The sequence below is a fragment of the Dendrobates tinctorius genome, unplaced genomic scaffold (genome assembly GCF_039654945.1).
Source record: "Dendrobates tinctorius isolate UK_male_01 unplaced genomic scaffold, ASM3965494v1 ptg000086l, whole genome shotgun sequence".
In the NCBI taxonomy this organism is placed as follows: domain Eukaryota; kingdom Metazoa; phylum Chordata; class Amphibia; order Anura; family Dendrobatidae; genus Dendrobates; species Dendrobates tinctorius.
In genome coordinates, this window is record NW_027361754.1 from 73120063 (window position 1) to 73136562 (window position 16500).

General features: G+C 41.9%; 1 long non-coding RNA gene across 5 annotated transcripts in view; it reads left to right on the forward strand.

Moving 5' to 3' along the window:
• LOC141098013 (uncharacterized) overlaps positions 1–16500 on the forward strand; it is a 35686-nt gene that overhangs the window by 4849 nt on the left and 14337 nt on the right. For 2 of the 5 annotated variants that reach the window (XR_012234114.1, XR_012234116.1), the window contains exon 2: positions 4203–4682. This is a non-coding gene — a long non-coding RNA (uncharacterized lncRNA). Of the gene's footprint in view, positions 1–4202; positions 4683–10362; positions 10500–11276; positions 14848–15446; positions 16457–16500 lie in introns of those variants that run through there. The other 3 variants (XR_012234118.1, XR_012234117.1, XR_012234115.1) reach the window with 3 other exon arrangements.

The window sequence follows — 16500 nt, forward strand, 5'->3', positions numbered from 1 at the left end:
CATGATCGCTGGGTTCAGAGAGGAAAACACTGTAAGTGGGTCCTAATCTGTATACACAGTACTCGTTCAGCTCTGTATCTACAGCGATCAGGAAGACAGAGATGGTAATATACAAGGAGTCTATTAATAGAAGCTGGATGAAACCAGATGGCATGTGACCACTAGTATGCAAATCGCTTACATGCGGTTCCGTGACTGTCTATTTGCAGAGGAAATATATGGAAATCATGATAGTATGCACATCACTCACTGTCATGCTTTGGTAGTTTACAGTCAATGAGTGATTGCAGACTTTTATTTTTAGACCGTAAAACCCTTTTAAAAGGGTAGTCCCTCACAGCTCACTTCTGCATTGGGAGGTGGGCAGGACTGAAGACGATGATTCTGCACAAACAGTGCCAGGTACCATGGGACACCAGTATGAGCTACTCAAGCTACATGTCTATGAGCTGCAAGGTATTAAGTCGGAGATTTGGTTATGGCCGATCGGTGGAGTCTGCACATGACGTTATCAATTGGTATTGTGGGAAAGTCCATATCACACAACAAGGAAACCATTCTGGTTGTGAAATGCTTTTCTCATAACTATGATGTATTAGTTTACTGAGCTCTTTGTTGTCATCGGGACTTTTCTTGGGCGTTAGTTGTTGGATTTTTATGGATTTTTCCTAGAGTAAATTACAAGTATTAAATGTCAGAAAGAGAGTCTCTTTCTTTTTTCACTTAAGTTTTTGTTTTTAGATAAATAATGCAAATGTTGACTTGTAACTGATTATATTTTCTTCTTAAAGGGGATCTTTCTCTGAATTTTTGTAAATGTAAACTGAGTACCTCGTCTATTTGCTGCTGCTCAACTGATTCTGGAACAGTTTTTCTTTTTCTTCTGTGCCCCACCGTTCCAAAGAAATGTCCTCCCGGAAATAATGGTCGTGTACCACAGGACACCTCTTTGGGCGTGGCCATGTTTTCATTAGCCAGTGTCACAGGAGAAAAGAACGAGAGGCTCAGGACCCTCATCTGGTGATTGTGGGGGTCCCAGCAGTGGGGGGTGCGGAGCAATCACTTATCATCCTTCCTGTGGATGGCATTAAATGACTATTGTGGGAAAACCCTTTTGATGATGATCTCTTTGCAGAAGTCGTATTACCCAAGCTCTAGAGATAACACAAGTAGTGGTTCCCCAGTCTCCCATTAAGTTGGATGGCACATTGTGATACTACATTTCCTATGCACTGAGAAGGGGATTGACTAGAGTCGAGGAAAAAGATTCACCCTGCCGATGTCCAAGACCGGTTTTCAGCTTCTTGGTCTAAGCCATAGCCTACGTCAATTCACAGAGATTCTGGAAGTGGCAAGAAAATGAAATGTCAACTACATTGAGCTTTATTTATGTAAAACCGGGAAGCCCTTTAAATTCTAGGAACAAGGACTAACTAAGCATGTGGATAAGCACATTCATCATCAGTGTTTTCTTGAATCTCTAAGTAAACAGAAAATTCCCTGGCACGTCGATGTGTATTACTTTTTATTCATCATCCACTTTGTGTAAACGGCTACACAGCCTGTGGCTCTTGGGCTCGCGTCCCACTATATCCTGGTGGCCATCTTTAGCTGTGCGCGTCAGTCTTACTGGAAAGTATAGCCTGGTCACCCTAGGAACCGGCAGACAGGAAGGCATGTTCTGATCAGTCTGTGGTCACTGAAGGTTCTTCTACTCATACACGTGGGAGGAATCGGGACTACAGACTGTCAGGGTTTCCTCAGCTTTTAAAGAGGAACAGCCCAATGGTGAGTGGCACATATGAATTGCTTGATCAGATCCATGTACATGAAGCATTAAACAACCACCAACCAGCTACTTGTTTGCCGATTGGTGGTTGGTTTATTTGCTTGTTCGCACAGGCGGACTGTTCTTAACTGTGATAGGTCATTCAGTCTGCTATTGTTCTCGGCAGCACAAGTTCTGTTTACACAGAACAAAGTGCTGCCAAGAACGATCATCTTTTGAACAGCTCAAAAGGTCATTGCACCCAACAAACGTGCATTTTGCTCATTCGTCCAGTGATCGGTAGCCTGTTTACACTGCACAAATATTGCAAAATTACCAATCCTGAGAACCAAAATACTGCATTGTAAATGGACCTCAACTTATACGTGGGGCAAGGAAATTGCAGAACACTACCCTGTGCTCTTCATAGACCGCTCATTGCTCCAGAACACAGCAGTTGTGTCATTTGTGGAGACAAGATTACTGATGTTGGCAAGCATTACACCTTTACTCGATTCTGAACTTTCATCTAACAAAACACATTTTCTTATATTGTTATCATTGATACATTATAACTAAGCAAAGAGGAAATCAGAAGGGGAGAAAGAAAAGAGTGGAAGAAAAAAAGCGAAAAAGAAAGAAGAGTGGGATTTTGCTGTGCCTGTCATCCAGAAGGAATCATCATTTCATACAGAGGTGATGACTATTGTGCTTCTAAACACTGTCCTGAGAAACTATGTCTTGCAAAAACCTAAATATCCTGTTTGGTTGATGAAAGTTACTTTGTATTGAAAATTGAGAGCAAGTATTGGGGGTGTAAGGGGACTTGCATGACTTGAAAGAACTTTCCTGATCCCCATCCCAACGTACTTTCACATCTGGGTTTCCCAAAGACCCCACCAAACAAAGCATCATGCCTTGTTCTGAATTGCAGCAGAAATTAGACATCTGTTTAGAAGCGGTGTAGGAGCGATAGAAATCTGTTCCATCTGGAGATGATGTTGAAGTTCATTTCTTGAAGCCTACTGAAGATGAAAAGTTTGTAAGATAGGAGAAAAGTTCTATTCCAATCCAATGGAAAAAAACTGTGTCCTCAGATCCCTGTCTCATTCCTCTAAATATGCAAGCAAGCTCATATAGGGTATGGATGCCAGCAACAGTCTGGGAACTGAGACTTCTAAGATCAACCATCTGTAGACACATCTCCTCAAATTCCGTGATGGATGAACGAGGGCTGGGAAGGGCAAATGCTTGAAAAAAGTTCTTCAGATGACCATAGTCATACCATGCATCCCTGGGAGCAGGAACTGATTGGAAAAAAAGGAATTTAAGTGTACGCCTTGGTGTAATGCATGTTTCCATTGGAAGTCGTAAAAGGATCGTTTAGTTGCACATACAGGAGAAAAGTAAATGATTGGCAAGGATAGGCGCTAATAGGCTCGCATAGGGGGAAAAGCGAACTCCCTTCATGTTTTACAGATGGGGAACTAAAAAAGAGGTGTTAGAGGAGCCTGAGACCTACCTACTTTAGATCACCTTCATAATCTGAAGGAAAAATTTTAAAATTAATAGTTACAGATCCTTTCAAACTATGAAATTGTTATTCTTGTATTAGTTTACCAGACATGTTGAAAGAGCAGCCTGTTGAATACTAGGAAATGTGGCATACATAAACCTCCCCTAGACAAATTTTGCCAGTTTATTGTAAGATCAGAAACCCTTCCAAATGAAGGGAAACAAAAGAATAGTGAGATTGAGCAACTGGGAGATTCTAAATTCCAAACCTCTGTGAATGTTACTGAATGATCTATCCTGTAAGAAGTAACATATGCAAGCGAAGCACCTGCAAAAGTGAACATTTGTGGGAAAAAACATGTTGTAAAACCTTGTATGTCCAGAGTGCAATGGTCAGTGTTTCCATTACCTGGATATTGTAGAGTAATGATACTGTGAACATTCATGTTGCTTCCCATTTTTTCTGTAGTCATAAAAGCATTCCATTGATATTGACTTTGACCAATGAAATAGATTAAAGCTTAAATAACTAAAATTCGAGGCAACAAGCTTTGACCCATACCCACTAAACAGATAACCCCACCTCACTCTCAAAAACTTAATTTTCATCATCGGACATAACGAGGTCCTCCACAGGCAGGTCACCTTGACCAGAGTCATGGTCTTTCGGGTGGTGTCCCAAGCCTCTCTACCCAAGACAAATCCATTATAGAAGGGGGCAAGGGCAGTAAGTGCAAGGCCAAGATCTTTAAGTAGACATTAAGGTCTATAGCTTCACGAGAAATAGTTTTAAAGTTACTACAGTGTAATTTGTCTCCAACTGGTCTGGGAATAATGAAAATCTGCACTAATATGATTTATGAATGATTGTGAATTAATGTGACCTTTGCATAATGGGCTTTTTTTTTTTACCTTCTAGGGGGAGCTAAAGGAGGGGTGCTGTACATCAAAACATGTTATCCATTGGACTAATAAAAGATTGAAACACAAGCTTTCATACAACTCTATTGACCAAAAAATACTAAAAAAAATTATGGTTCGGAATATGGCGACTGAAGACCATTTTTCTCCAGGTTTTTTTTTCTATTTTTAAAGTAGTATGCAATTTTGGTATCACCATAACCATGCCAGTTCTTTTTTACCACTAAGTGAGCATCATAAAAATAAAACAACCCCAAAAAATGGTGGAATTTTTTTTTCAATTCCACCCCATGTCGACATTCTTTCTTGTTTTTAGTACATTATATTGTAAGCTGAATAGTGTCATTCAAAGCTACAACTCACCCCACAAAAAAGAAGCCCTGTTTCGGCTAAGGTGTTATGGTCTTTGGAAGGCGAGAATGAGAAAAACAGAATTTGACATAACGGCCGCTTCTCCAAGGGTTTAGCAGCACTTGGGGTATGTGCTCACTTTGCGTTTTCGTCTCGTTCTTGTTATGTATTTTCTTGACAGTTTTGTCACAAAAACTGAAGGATTTCCTAGTACACAGCAAAGTGAATAAGATTCCTGAAGTCTCATACACACTTTGATTACCGTAATTTTTCCTTCCAGATTTAAATCTGCAGCATGTCAGTTCTTTCAGCGTTTTTGGTTCAGATTTTACCCATAATAGTAAGTGGGGAAAAATCTGCAACAAAAACGTATGTAAATGTAAAAAATGCTTAAAAAAAAGCAACAAAAACGCACATATATTCCACATAGCTTTTTTGCTGCCAACTCATCAAGATTTGCAGCAGAATTTTCTGCGGCAAATTCCGAAAAGGTGCATTTAGCCTTAGGCTATGTTCGCACGTGGTGTTTTTGATGCATTTTGTAATGCAAATTTTCTGATTCGTTTTACAGTACCAGAAAAGTCTGAGATTTCAGAAATCTCATGCACACAGCTTGTGTTTTTGTGCTCCGTATTTTGTACTTTGCTTGTTTTTTTGCAGAATGCAGCATATCACTTCTTTCAGCGTCTTTTCAGTGGTTTTCACCAATTAAAAGTAATGGCTCTTCTATATACCAGCGCATGCACATGCCATTCTGCCCTGTTCAGAGAATTGGAAACATCTCTGCAACGTGCATGCTCCGGCCTTGCGCATGATAGATGACATAATGTTAGCTATTTACATCAAGTAACGAAAGCGGGCTGGATTTTGAAAGATCAGCACCATCTGGCAGCAGCGTTGGACTGGGGTGCCAAGGGCCCACTGGTAACATTGACTCTGGAGCGCCTATGGTTCAGATAGATGCAAATATTACCTGACCCTTATTCACAAATGTTCCTGTGCTTCTATCTAATATATAACGCTCAGGTGTGTGTATGTATGTATGTGTGTGTGTGTATGTCCGGGATTGGCATCCGCACCGTCGCAGCTACAGCCACAAAATTTGGCACAGTCACACGTCTGGACCCCGAGAGTGTCCTAAGCTATGTTGTGAGGCGAAATTTTTACCCCGCGTGTTCCAATTCACCAAACAATTTAGCCCCTATCTACATAATGGGGAAAAAGTGTGTGTATCAAGCCCCGCCCCTCATTATGATGTCATAATGGTTGCCATGGCGACACTGATGTCATCATAGGTTGCAAGCCCCGCCCCTCATTATGATGTCATAATGGTTGACTATGGGATGGAGGATGTGTGATGGGTATATGGGCACTGGACTATGGGATGAAGGATATGTATGACGGGTATATGGGCACGGGACTATGGGATGGAGGATGTGTGATGGGTATATGGGCACTGGACTATGGGATGGAGGATATGTATGACGGGTATATGCGCACGGGACTATGGGATGGAGGATATGTATGATGGATATATGGGCATGGGACTATGAGATGAAGAATGTGTGATGGGTATATGGGCACTCGACTATGGGATGGCGAATATGTATGATGGGTATATGGGCATGGGACTATGGGATGAAGAATATGTATGATGGGTATATGGGCATGGGACTATGGGATGGAGAATATGTATGATGGGTATATGGGCATGGGACTATGGGATGGAGGATAGGTATGTTGCGTATATGGGCACGGGACTATGGGATGGAGGATATGTATGATGGGTATATGGGCACGGGCCTATGGGATGGTGGATATGTATGATGGGTATATGGGCACGGGACTATGGGATGGAGGATAATTATAATTTGCTATAACTAACCACAGTTAGTTACTATGCCCGGGCAGCGCCGGGCTCTTCAGCTAGTATAATAATAAACTAGATAGTTTCTTAAATTAATAATTAGATGCTGCCTTTGTCTATAAATTGTGCCAACTACTGTTCATATGCAGGATTATTGTCCCTATAAGGGCCCACCGGGGAATTCACCTGTTCCCCCGATGGGCCAGTCCGAATCTGTCTGTCAGAAACTTACATACAAGACAGGGAATTTTAGGCATTCTGTACTGAGGTGGTGGCGTAAAGCACATTTTAGAAATCAGAATACAGCAGATGGAGCCATTTTTAATAGGGAGACGAAAACACAGGGTTTCTTTAATTTAATTGATTGGGATGCCTACTTTGATATATGACCGGCTTTGGGTACAAGAAACTTTATCCTGCTCCTTCGAAGTTTGAAAAATGGAGAATAAAAATCTCATTCAGTTAAATTATAGCATAATGTTCAGTTCAGCCGCCCGCACAAATATATCCGCTTTCTTCTTTGCCAAATTTCTGGATCGGGGCACACAATGACTTCAGTCACCTAAAACACCCTCCGGGAATAAGACTAAGGAACGAGGGGAAACTCTGCCGTACAATAGGGCTGTAAATAATACAAGACCCATAACTGGAAATGGCTTGTATCGTCCTGTTCCCTTTTACAGTCTTATACCAGTATAATGATATTCTAGCAACCATCATTCTTCATTGAGTTTCCTAAAAAAGGAAGATGCAAAATATAGCTTTTCTTTAGAAAACCCAATGAAGAATGACGGATGCTCTAATATAATTGGACTGGTAAAAGATAACAAAAGGTAAATGCTAAACTACTACTAGGCCTCATTTCTCAAAACTGTGTTGCCAATAGCATCCAATCAGAGCTCAGCTTTAATTGTATAACCTTCTCTGGAAAAATGAAAGCTGCATTCTGATTGGTTGCTATGGGTAACAAGGACACTTTTACTGTTAGGCAGTTTGGATAAATTAGGCCTTCAGTGTGGTGGCTAAAGGCAGAATCTAAATTCATACAAATGATAAAAGTAAATTAAAATTTCTGTAAAGCAGAACTGATTGAACATCAATTACTGACGAAAATACTCATATTTAAGGAGAATATAAGTAATGAATATCAACATTCAGCAATCACAAGTGTCTGATACTTAGCCCTAGCGTAATGCAAACCACCATACTAATACTAACTGCCTAACTAGGATGGAAAAGGGGAAAGAAATCCAAGATTAAGACAAGAGGACTACGTGACTGCAGACTTGTGAATCCTTACTGCGGGCTGTCAGGAATCTCTGGGAGCAGGCGGGCGCTCGACAAGTATGGGATTTGAAAAAATGCGGTCACATGCAGACTAGACAAGCGCGGCCTGGCTCAATGGAAGTGACACATCTAGACGTAATGTGGCTAGAAGTCACATGACCGCCCGCTCCCAACACCAGAGAATACTGACAGCACACCCTGAGCGCTAGGAGGATTCACAAGTCTGCAGTCACATAAATTGATGGCAGACTTGAACCTCAAGCCTGAACAACTCTTTTAAGTTGGCCATAAACATTATTTAGCTGTCTCCAAAAAACCCCAGACTCCCCTATAGACAGAAGCATTCCTGTGGTTTTTTTTTCTTTTTTATGGAAGAGTCCCTGCCGGATTCATCTGTCATTGACTTATCTCTCAGACAAATTAACATTTCAATGGTCGAATCTTTCTTTCCTTGACGTCCTTAGATGATCTGTTGACCTTTCCAAAATTTGCAGGTTTAGGCCACTTTTATCCAATCTTTTTTGTCTTTCCCATGCAGCCTGAAATAAGGGCACAAATGCAAGAAAGTCTTCTGGACCCTATGCAATAGGGAACATTGTAGGAAGATTGTGATTCTATAAAGGGGTGAGGCAGTGACTTAATTATCGTCTTTGTACATCAGTGAAATTTAAGGATTTCATTTTTGTTAACAAAGAATCCATGAGCCCGCCATTACTGTCTCATTGGTGTTTGTAATTTGTAACTCTGTTATCTGTCTTTTTCCGAGCTCCTTTCAGCTGTTTTATGACCATAGACCACAGCAAAGTTGAATGTACAAGGAAATAAAAGGGCTGTAATAGCCAAAAGGTACAAAAATTTTTACTGAACCCAATTGCAAATATTATTTTTTTATTTGCATGCATTTAAATAAAAATAAAAATTGTTCCCAAGGTGGAGAACCCTTTTTGGCACCTTAGTAATACGTAATAGCTTTTTGGCCTAATTTGGTAAGATATCTAATAGGCATGTTGTCAGATTTGTGCAATTGTGTAAATTTTCATGAGTAGAACAATTATATGGAAATACTTGGATTGCCGTAGCGGAAGTGTGAAGATAAATAGACTATTCAGCTGTAATGGGAAGTATTAACGTGATTCAGTTTTATAAGTTTGCCTTTTAGACATGTGTCCTAGAATATAGCTTTCTTTTATCACTTGTAATACCCTTTGATGCCACTATGTGGCAAGATCTTCAAGGATGGTCTAAGTAAGGTTTCTTTTTTTTTAAGCTAGAAACTCATGAATAATAATAGCAGGGAGTCCTGCGGCTCAGATCCCCAATGATCAAATCTAATCTGTGTAAGGATAAGAGGATATATCTATTTGGATGACATTAAGCTTATAAGATCCACATGTTAATTGGTGGTCTCAGCTCAGGTTTTGATAACGGATAGTCAGATCGATGGGCATCTGACGATCCCTAGAATAAAGTGGCAGTGCTAATGGAAACATGGTACCATTTCTTTATCTGACAGCTCCACTTGGCTTCTCTAGATTTTATATGGTCATCCAGTGACTAAGGCGAAACAACAGTGCAGCCTCTGGAGAAAGCCAACGGGGCGACACAATGCTTTCCTAGTGATACAATCATCAATGGCCAGACCTCTGATTGGACATTCATTGCATATCCTAGCTTCAAAATGTACACTTTTTTCTTTTTTTTAATTTGGGGAAATTTTTCTTAAAGAGAACCTTTCCGCTAATTCATGTTGTCCAAACCTGGGGCAGCATGAATAAGTAAAGACTGCAGCCAAGTATGAGGAGCGTTCCAAAGAAAATATTTTTTTGAGATCCAGCTGGGGACGATAGCAGAAGACAAGACTAGTCCTGCACAATCCTCTGCCAGATTCTCCCGGCACTGCTCCAGTTGATTGACAGGTCTTTCCCATGTGTGTACACAGAGCGACACCTGTCAATCTTAGGGAAAAGAAGTCCAAGGGCAGGACAAGACAAGTCTCTTATTTCTTTCTAATCCCCAGATCTTTAAACTATATATATTTTTAAATCACCAGAACATTTCAGAGAAAAATAAACCTGGTTTTAATCGTGCGGCCAGGTTCTCATTCATGCTGCATACAGTTTGGGCAGCATGAACCTGCTGACGTCTTCCCTTTAAATGTACCTAATATATAATCTTCTCAACGAAGTGGTCTTTGGAAGAGAAGGCAACGGATGGCAGCATAGATTAGGGACAAAGATTTTAGCACTAAGTTGCCAAGCACTGTGATCTCAGGAGTCCTCCGTCCTCATGAAGTGCTAGCAAGCCCCACCCACCCAGTGGTGATTGACAGTTTTCTCCCTGGTATTGTGCATAGGGAGTAAGCTCATGAATACTGGGGAATCAGGAGTTCATAGTGTTCGACTCACTGCAATTGTGATTTTATCAAAAGTACACAATTAAGTGACACATCACTGAAGTCCGAGTGCTTGTCACTACTTTATGCTAATGCATTTAATGTGGGAAAGATTCCCTTTAAACTGATTGCTCACTGATTATGTTGCAGTTTATAATTCTTAGGTAATCCTGGAAATTAACGTCATCTTCAAAGAATAAAAATTTTTAAAATGTTTTGAGATGAGCTAGTGATGAACGTTACCTTCCTTTTGCTTTATAGGGATTGTTTTGGAAGGAAATAAATGTGCCCAGAGGAAACCCCCATGATGACCATGCGTAAAGCATGCCTACATGTGTAAGAGATGATGATTAGGATATGAGCTTTCACAATGGAAAAACCCAATTGCTTTGGTGAGGGTAGGTCCATAACATGAAAATTGGTGGTGTTGCATTCAACAAATTATCACAAAATCAAGTTTTTTTGTGTACTGAACTGTAAAGGGAAATGTTGGTAAAATTATCCAGAAAGGAGGAATTTAAAGTCCCCAGTAATTTTTTTTCTCTTCCCTCTGGTTAAATAATTGGTCAGGGACCAATAACAGGTCCACAACACCATTTTGAGACCACCTTTTCATTGGTTGATGGGCATACATGAATTGGCCAAATTATGCGCTAAGCGTCTCATTTTTTCCTAGTATTTAGAAGCAGTATTGCTATTCATATTTCATTTCTTTCACATTGACATGCTTTAGCACTACATAGTGCAACTTTTTTGTTTATTGTATACGGAGGTAGCGCTCCTAATTGGCACCTATTCACATTAGCTTGGAAGTGCCAGTCATTCTTTTTGTCATTGTATATTAGCTCTCTGACCGAGCACTCTGCCCTTCACCATGTGGTGGATTTTAATTGCAGCAGGGTCCTACCTACCCATAAAATCAAACTTAGAAGAGAGTTATTCACATCGACCCAGGAATTCAGACTTTAGTCTTAGACAGGTATTTAGGACCCATCAGTTTTGAGACCACCTTGTCGTTGGTTGATGGGCAGGCATGATTTGGCCAAATTATGTGCTAAGCGTCTCATTTTTTCCTAGTATCCAGAAGCAGTATTGCTATTCATATTTCATATATTTCACATTGACATACTTTAGCACTACACAGTGCAACTTTTTTTTATTTTTTTCTATTTAAGGTCCACAACACAAGATGTGAGTGACAGCACAAGATGAGTATTGGCGTCGCTGATGTGACGGGTATATAGACGATGTTCCTAGTTTAAGATATGACAAAGTCAGTCCCAGGAGAAGACCATCGCATTGGAATGAAGGGTGATGTATAGTACATATGGGGGGTTTGCAGAAAAAAAGTCAATTTCCTATTAGAATCTTTTAATCTTAATCAATGAACATGTTCCCCTACAAGCACCATTTGCAAGAGTCTGAAACTAGCTTCATTTTTTACATGTAAAAGTTGAACAAAGACTTATTTTTTTTTTTTTTTTTTAATTTAATAATTTTTAAAGGATTTTTAAAAAAAATCTACGGATCTGCAGCACCCACCTAGATCCAGCGCAGGTCGTTCCATGATCTTTGGTGATGTCACTATTCCTCAAGCCACCAGACTGCTGCGATCAGTCCTTCTGCTGATGGCACTGTGACATCAATTCTTCCTATCTCTGCGCAGATCATGGGGAGAACTGCGCTGGATCCAGGTGGGTGCCAGTTGGCAAATATGGTGGATTTTGTTATCAAAGAAGCACTCCTCCTCCTCCCATCAAACTTTTTATCCTCTCAATATATTACAATCATCATATTATACAGCATTGTGCACTTACAATTGCTCATTTTGCCTTTCTACCCAGATAATTCTTCTCTTTTCTCTGCTCTGTGTAGAAACAGGAAGTCTCTTTTCTCTGCAGAAATCATTCCCCTCTTCAACTCCTGACCTAGCTGCTCCACCCCTCCCCCCACCATTGATTTTAGCAGTGACTGATGAGTCATGAAGGAAAAATTGACCTCCTGTTTCTACATAGAGCTTAGATGGATTCAGCTGGTTTGTTTTTAATCATGTGATGTCATAGACCTAATGGAATTGTAAGTGCACAGTGCTATATAATATGATGACTGCAATATAAAAAATAAAGGGAACACTAAAACAACAGAATATAACTCCAAGTAAATCAAACTTCTGTGAAATCAAACTGTCCACTTAGGAAGCAACACTGATTGACAATCACTTTCACATGCTGTTGTGCAAATGGAATAGACAACAGATGGAAATTATTGGCAATTATCAAGACACCCTCAATAAAGGAGTGGTTCTGCAGGTGGGGACCACAGATCACATCTCAGTACCAATGCTTTCTGGCTGATGTTTTGGTCACTTTTGAATGTTGGTTGTACTTTTACATTCGTGGTAGCATGAGATGGACTCTACAACCCACACAAGTGGCTCAGGTAGTGCAGTTCATCCAGGATGGCACATCAATGCGAGCTGTGTGAAGAAGGTTTGCTGTGTCTGTCAGCGTAGTGTCCAGAGGCTGGAGGCGCTACCAGGAGACAGGCCAGTACACCAAGAGACGTGGAGGGGGCCATAGGAGGGCAACAACCCAGCAGCAGGACCGCTACCTCAGCCTTTGTGCAAGGAGGAACAGGAGGAGCACTGCAAAATGACCTCCAGCAGGCCACAAATGTGCATGTGTCTGCACAAACGGTTAGAAACCGACTCCATGAGGATGGTCTGAGTGCCCGATTGTGCTCACAGCCCAACACCGTGCAGGACACTTGGCATTTGCCACAGAACACCAGGATTGGCAAATTCGCCACTGGGGCCCTGTGCTCTTCACAGATGAAAGCAGGTTCAAACTGAGCACATGTGACAGACGTGAGTCTAGAGACGCCGTGGAGAGTGATCTGCTGCCTGCAACATCCTTCAGCATGACCGGTTTGGCAGTTGGTCAGTAATTGTGTGGGGTTGCATTTCTATGGAGGGTCGCACAGCCTTCCATGTGCTCGCCAGAGGTAGCCTGACTGCCATTAGGTACCGAGATGAGATCCTCAGACCACTTGTGAGACCATATGCTGGTGCGGTTGGCCCTGGGCTCCTCATAATGCAGGACAATGCCAGACCTCATGTGGCTGGAGTGTGTCAGCAGTTCCTGCAAGATGAAGGCATTGAAGCTGTGGATTGGCCCGCCTGTTCCCCAGACCTGAATCCGATTGAACACATCAGGGACATCATGTCTCGCTCTATCCACCAACGTCACATTGCACCACAGACTGTCCAGGACTTGGCGGATGCTTTAGTCTAGGTCTGGGAGGAGATCCCTCAGGATCATCAGGAGCATGCCCAGGCATTGTAGGGAGGTCATACAGGCACGTGGAGGCCATACACAATACTGAGCATCATTTCCTTGTCTTGAGGCATATCTACTGAATTTGGATCAGCCTGTAATTTGATTTTCCACTTTGCTTTTAAATATCCTTCCAAATCCAGACCTTCATGGGATATTAATTTTGATTTACATTTATAATTTTTATGTTTTCTTGTTCTCAATGCATGCCACTATGTAATGAATAAAGATTTGCAGCTGCAATATTTCATTCAGTAATATCTACAATGTGGTATCTTAGTGTTCCCTTTATTTTTTTGAGCAGTGTATAAGAGGATAAAAACTTTGATGGGACGAGGTAGGCTACTTTCAATGTCCCATCCCCTGGAAAAAAAAATCTTATTTTGCCCGGACAACCCCTTTATCTAATACTAGCTGAAGAGCCCGGCGCTGCCCGGGCATAGTAACTAACTGTGGATAGTTATAACAAATTATAATTATCCTCCATCCCATAGTCCCGTGCCCATATACCCAACATACCTATCCTCCATCCCATAGTCGAGTGCCCATATACCCATCACACATCCTCCATCCCATAGTCCCATGCCCATATACCCATCATACATATTCTCCATCCCATAGTCCCATGCCCATATACCCATCATACATATTCGCCATCCCATAGTCGAGTGCCCATATACCCATCACACATCCTTCATCTCATAGTCCCATGCCTATATACCCATCATACATATCCTCCATCCCATAGTCCCGTGCCCATATACCCATCATACATATCCGCCATCCCATAGTCCCGTGCCCATATACCCGTCATACATATCCTCCATCCTATAGTCCAGTGCCCATATACCCATCACACATCCTCCATCCCATATTCCCATGCCCATATACCCATCATACATATTCGCCATCCCATAGTCAAGTGCCCATATACCCATCACACATCCTTCATCTCATAGTCCCATGCCCATATACCCATCATACAAATCCTCCATCCCATAGTCCAGTGCCCATATACCCATCATACATATCCTCCATCCCATAGTCCCGTGCCCATATACCCATAACACATCCTCCATCCCATAGTCCCGTGCCCATATACCCGTCAGCATCACACCTCTTGCCATGTTAACCCTCAACACACACACTCCTCTCACCTTTCACCATCTCCACTCACTCTTTCACTCCACATACGACCCCTTCTCTCACGCCGTCTCTCATACTCACGCCGTCATCGCCGCTGCTCCACGATCCCCGACATCATCTTCCGCCGGCGCCATCCTGGATCCAGACGTTGTCCACGCCGGCGACATGTTCTTGCGGCGACGCCATCTTGAGTATCGTGAAATCCCGCGATACTCAAGATGGCGCCGGCATGGACGACGTCGGGATCCAAAATGGCGTCGGCGAATGACGGCGTGAGTATGAGAGACGGAGTGAGAGAAAGGGTCGTATGTGGAGTGAAAGAGTGAGTGGAGATGGTGAAAGGTGAGTGGAGTGTGTGTGTTGAGGAGGAGTGGTGTGTTGAGGGTTAATATGGAAAGAGGTGTGCGGTGACATCACCGGTTACAACTGGACGGAAGTTGTTACAACCGGAAGCTGCCTAGGGCATTTATTATTATAGATATAAAGCTCAATGTGGATATGTATGTATGTATGTATGTATGTGTGTATGTCCAGGATTGGCATCCGCACCGTCGCAGCAACAGCCACAAAATTTTGCACAGTCACACGTCTGGACCCCGAGAACGTCATAGGCTATGTTGTGAGGCGAAATTTTAACCCCGCGCGTTCCAATTCACCAAACAATTTTGCCCCTATCTACATAATGGGGAAAAAGTGAAAGGAAAAGTGTTGGAGGCAAATTGACATCTGCCAGATGTGAACTAGGGGTTGACTTAAAGAATGAGAGCGATGGCGCCAAAGAGTATATACCGTACAGTTGCTAAGGTGGGGCCCTGACATGTCAATGTGAAATATATGAAATATGAATAGCAATACTGCTTCTGGATACTAGGAAAAAATGCATACACGCACATGCGGCGCGTCTTTCCAGACCGTAGCTTGTCTATCCCATAGTCCCGTGCCCATATACCCATCATTCATATCCACCATCCCATAGTCGAGAGCCCATATACCCATCACACATCCTCTATCCCATAGTCCCATGCCCATATACCCATCACACATCCTCCATCCCATAGTCATGTGCCCATATACCCATCACACATCCTCCATCCCATAGTCCCATGCCCATATACCCATCACACATCCTCCATCCCATAGTCGCATGTCCACAACACCATTTTGAGACCACCTTTTCATTGGTTGATGGGCATACATGAATTGGCCAAATTATGCGCTAAGCGTCTCATTTTTTCCTAGTATTTAGAAGCAGTATTGCTATTCATATTTCATTTCTTTCACATTGACATGCTTTAGCACTACATAGTGCAACTTTTTTGTTTATTGTATACGGAGGTAGCGCTCCTAATTGGCACCTATTCACATTAGCTTGGAAGTGCCAGTCATTCTTTTTGTCATTGTATATTAGCTCTCTGACCGAGCACTCTGCCCTTCACCATGTGGTGGATTTTAATTGCAGCAGGGTCCTACCTACCCATAAAATCAAACTTAGAAGAGAGTTATTCACATCGACCCAGGAATTCAGACTTTAGTCTTAGACAGGTATTTAGGACCCATCAGTTTTGAGACCACCTTGTCGTTGGTTGATGGGCAGGCATGATTTGGCCAAATTATGTGCTAAGCGTCTCATTTTTTCCTAGTATCCAGAAGCAGTATTGCTATTCATATTTCATATATTTCACATTGACATACTTTAGCACTACACAGTGCAACTTTTTTTTATTTTTTTCTATTTAAGGTCCACAACACAAGATGTGAGTGACAGCACAAGATGAGTATTGGCGTCGCTGATGTGACGGGTATATAGACGATGTTCCTAGTTTAAGATATGACAAAGTCAGTCCCAGGAGAAGACCATCGCATTGGAATGAAGGGTGATGTATAGTACATATGGGGGGTTTGCAGAAAAAAAGTCAAT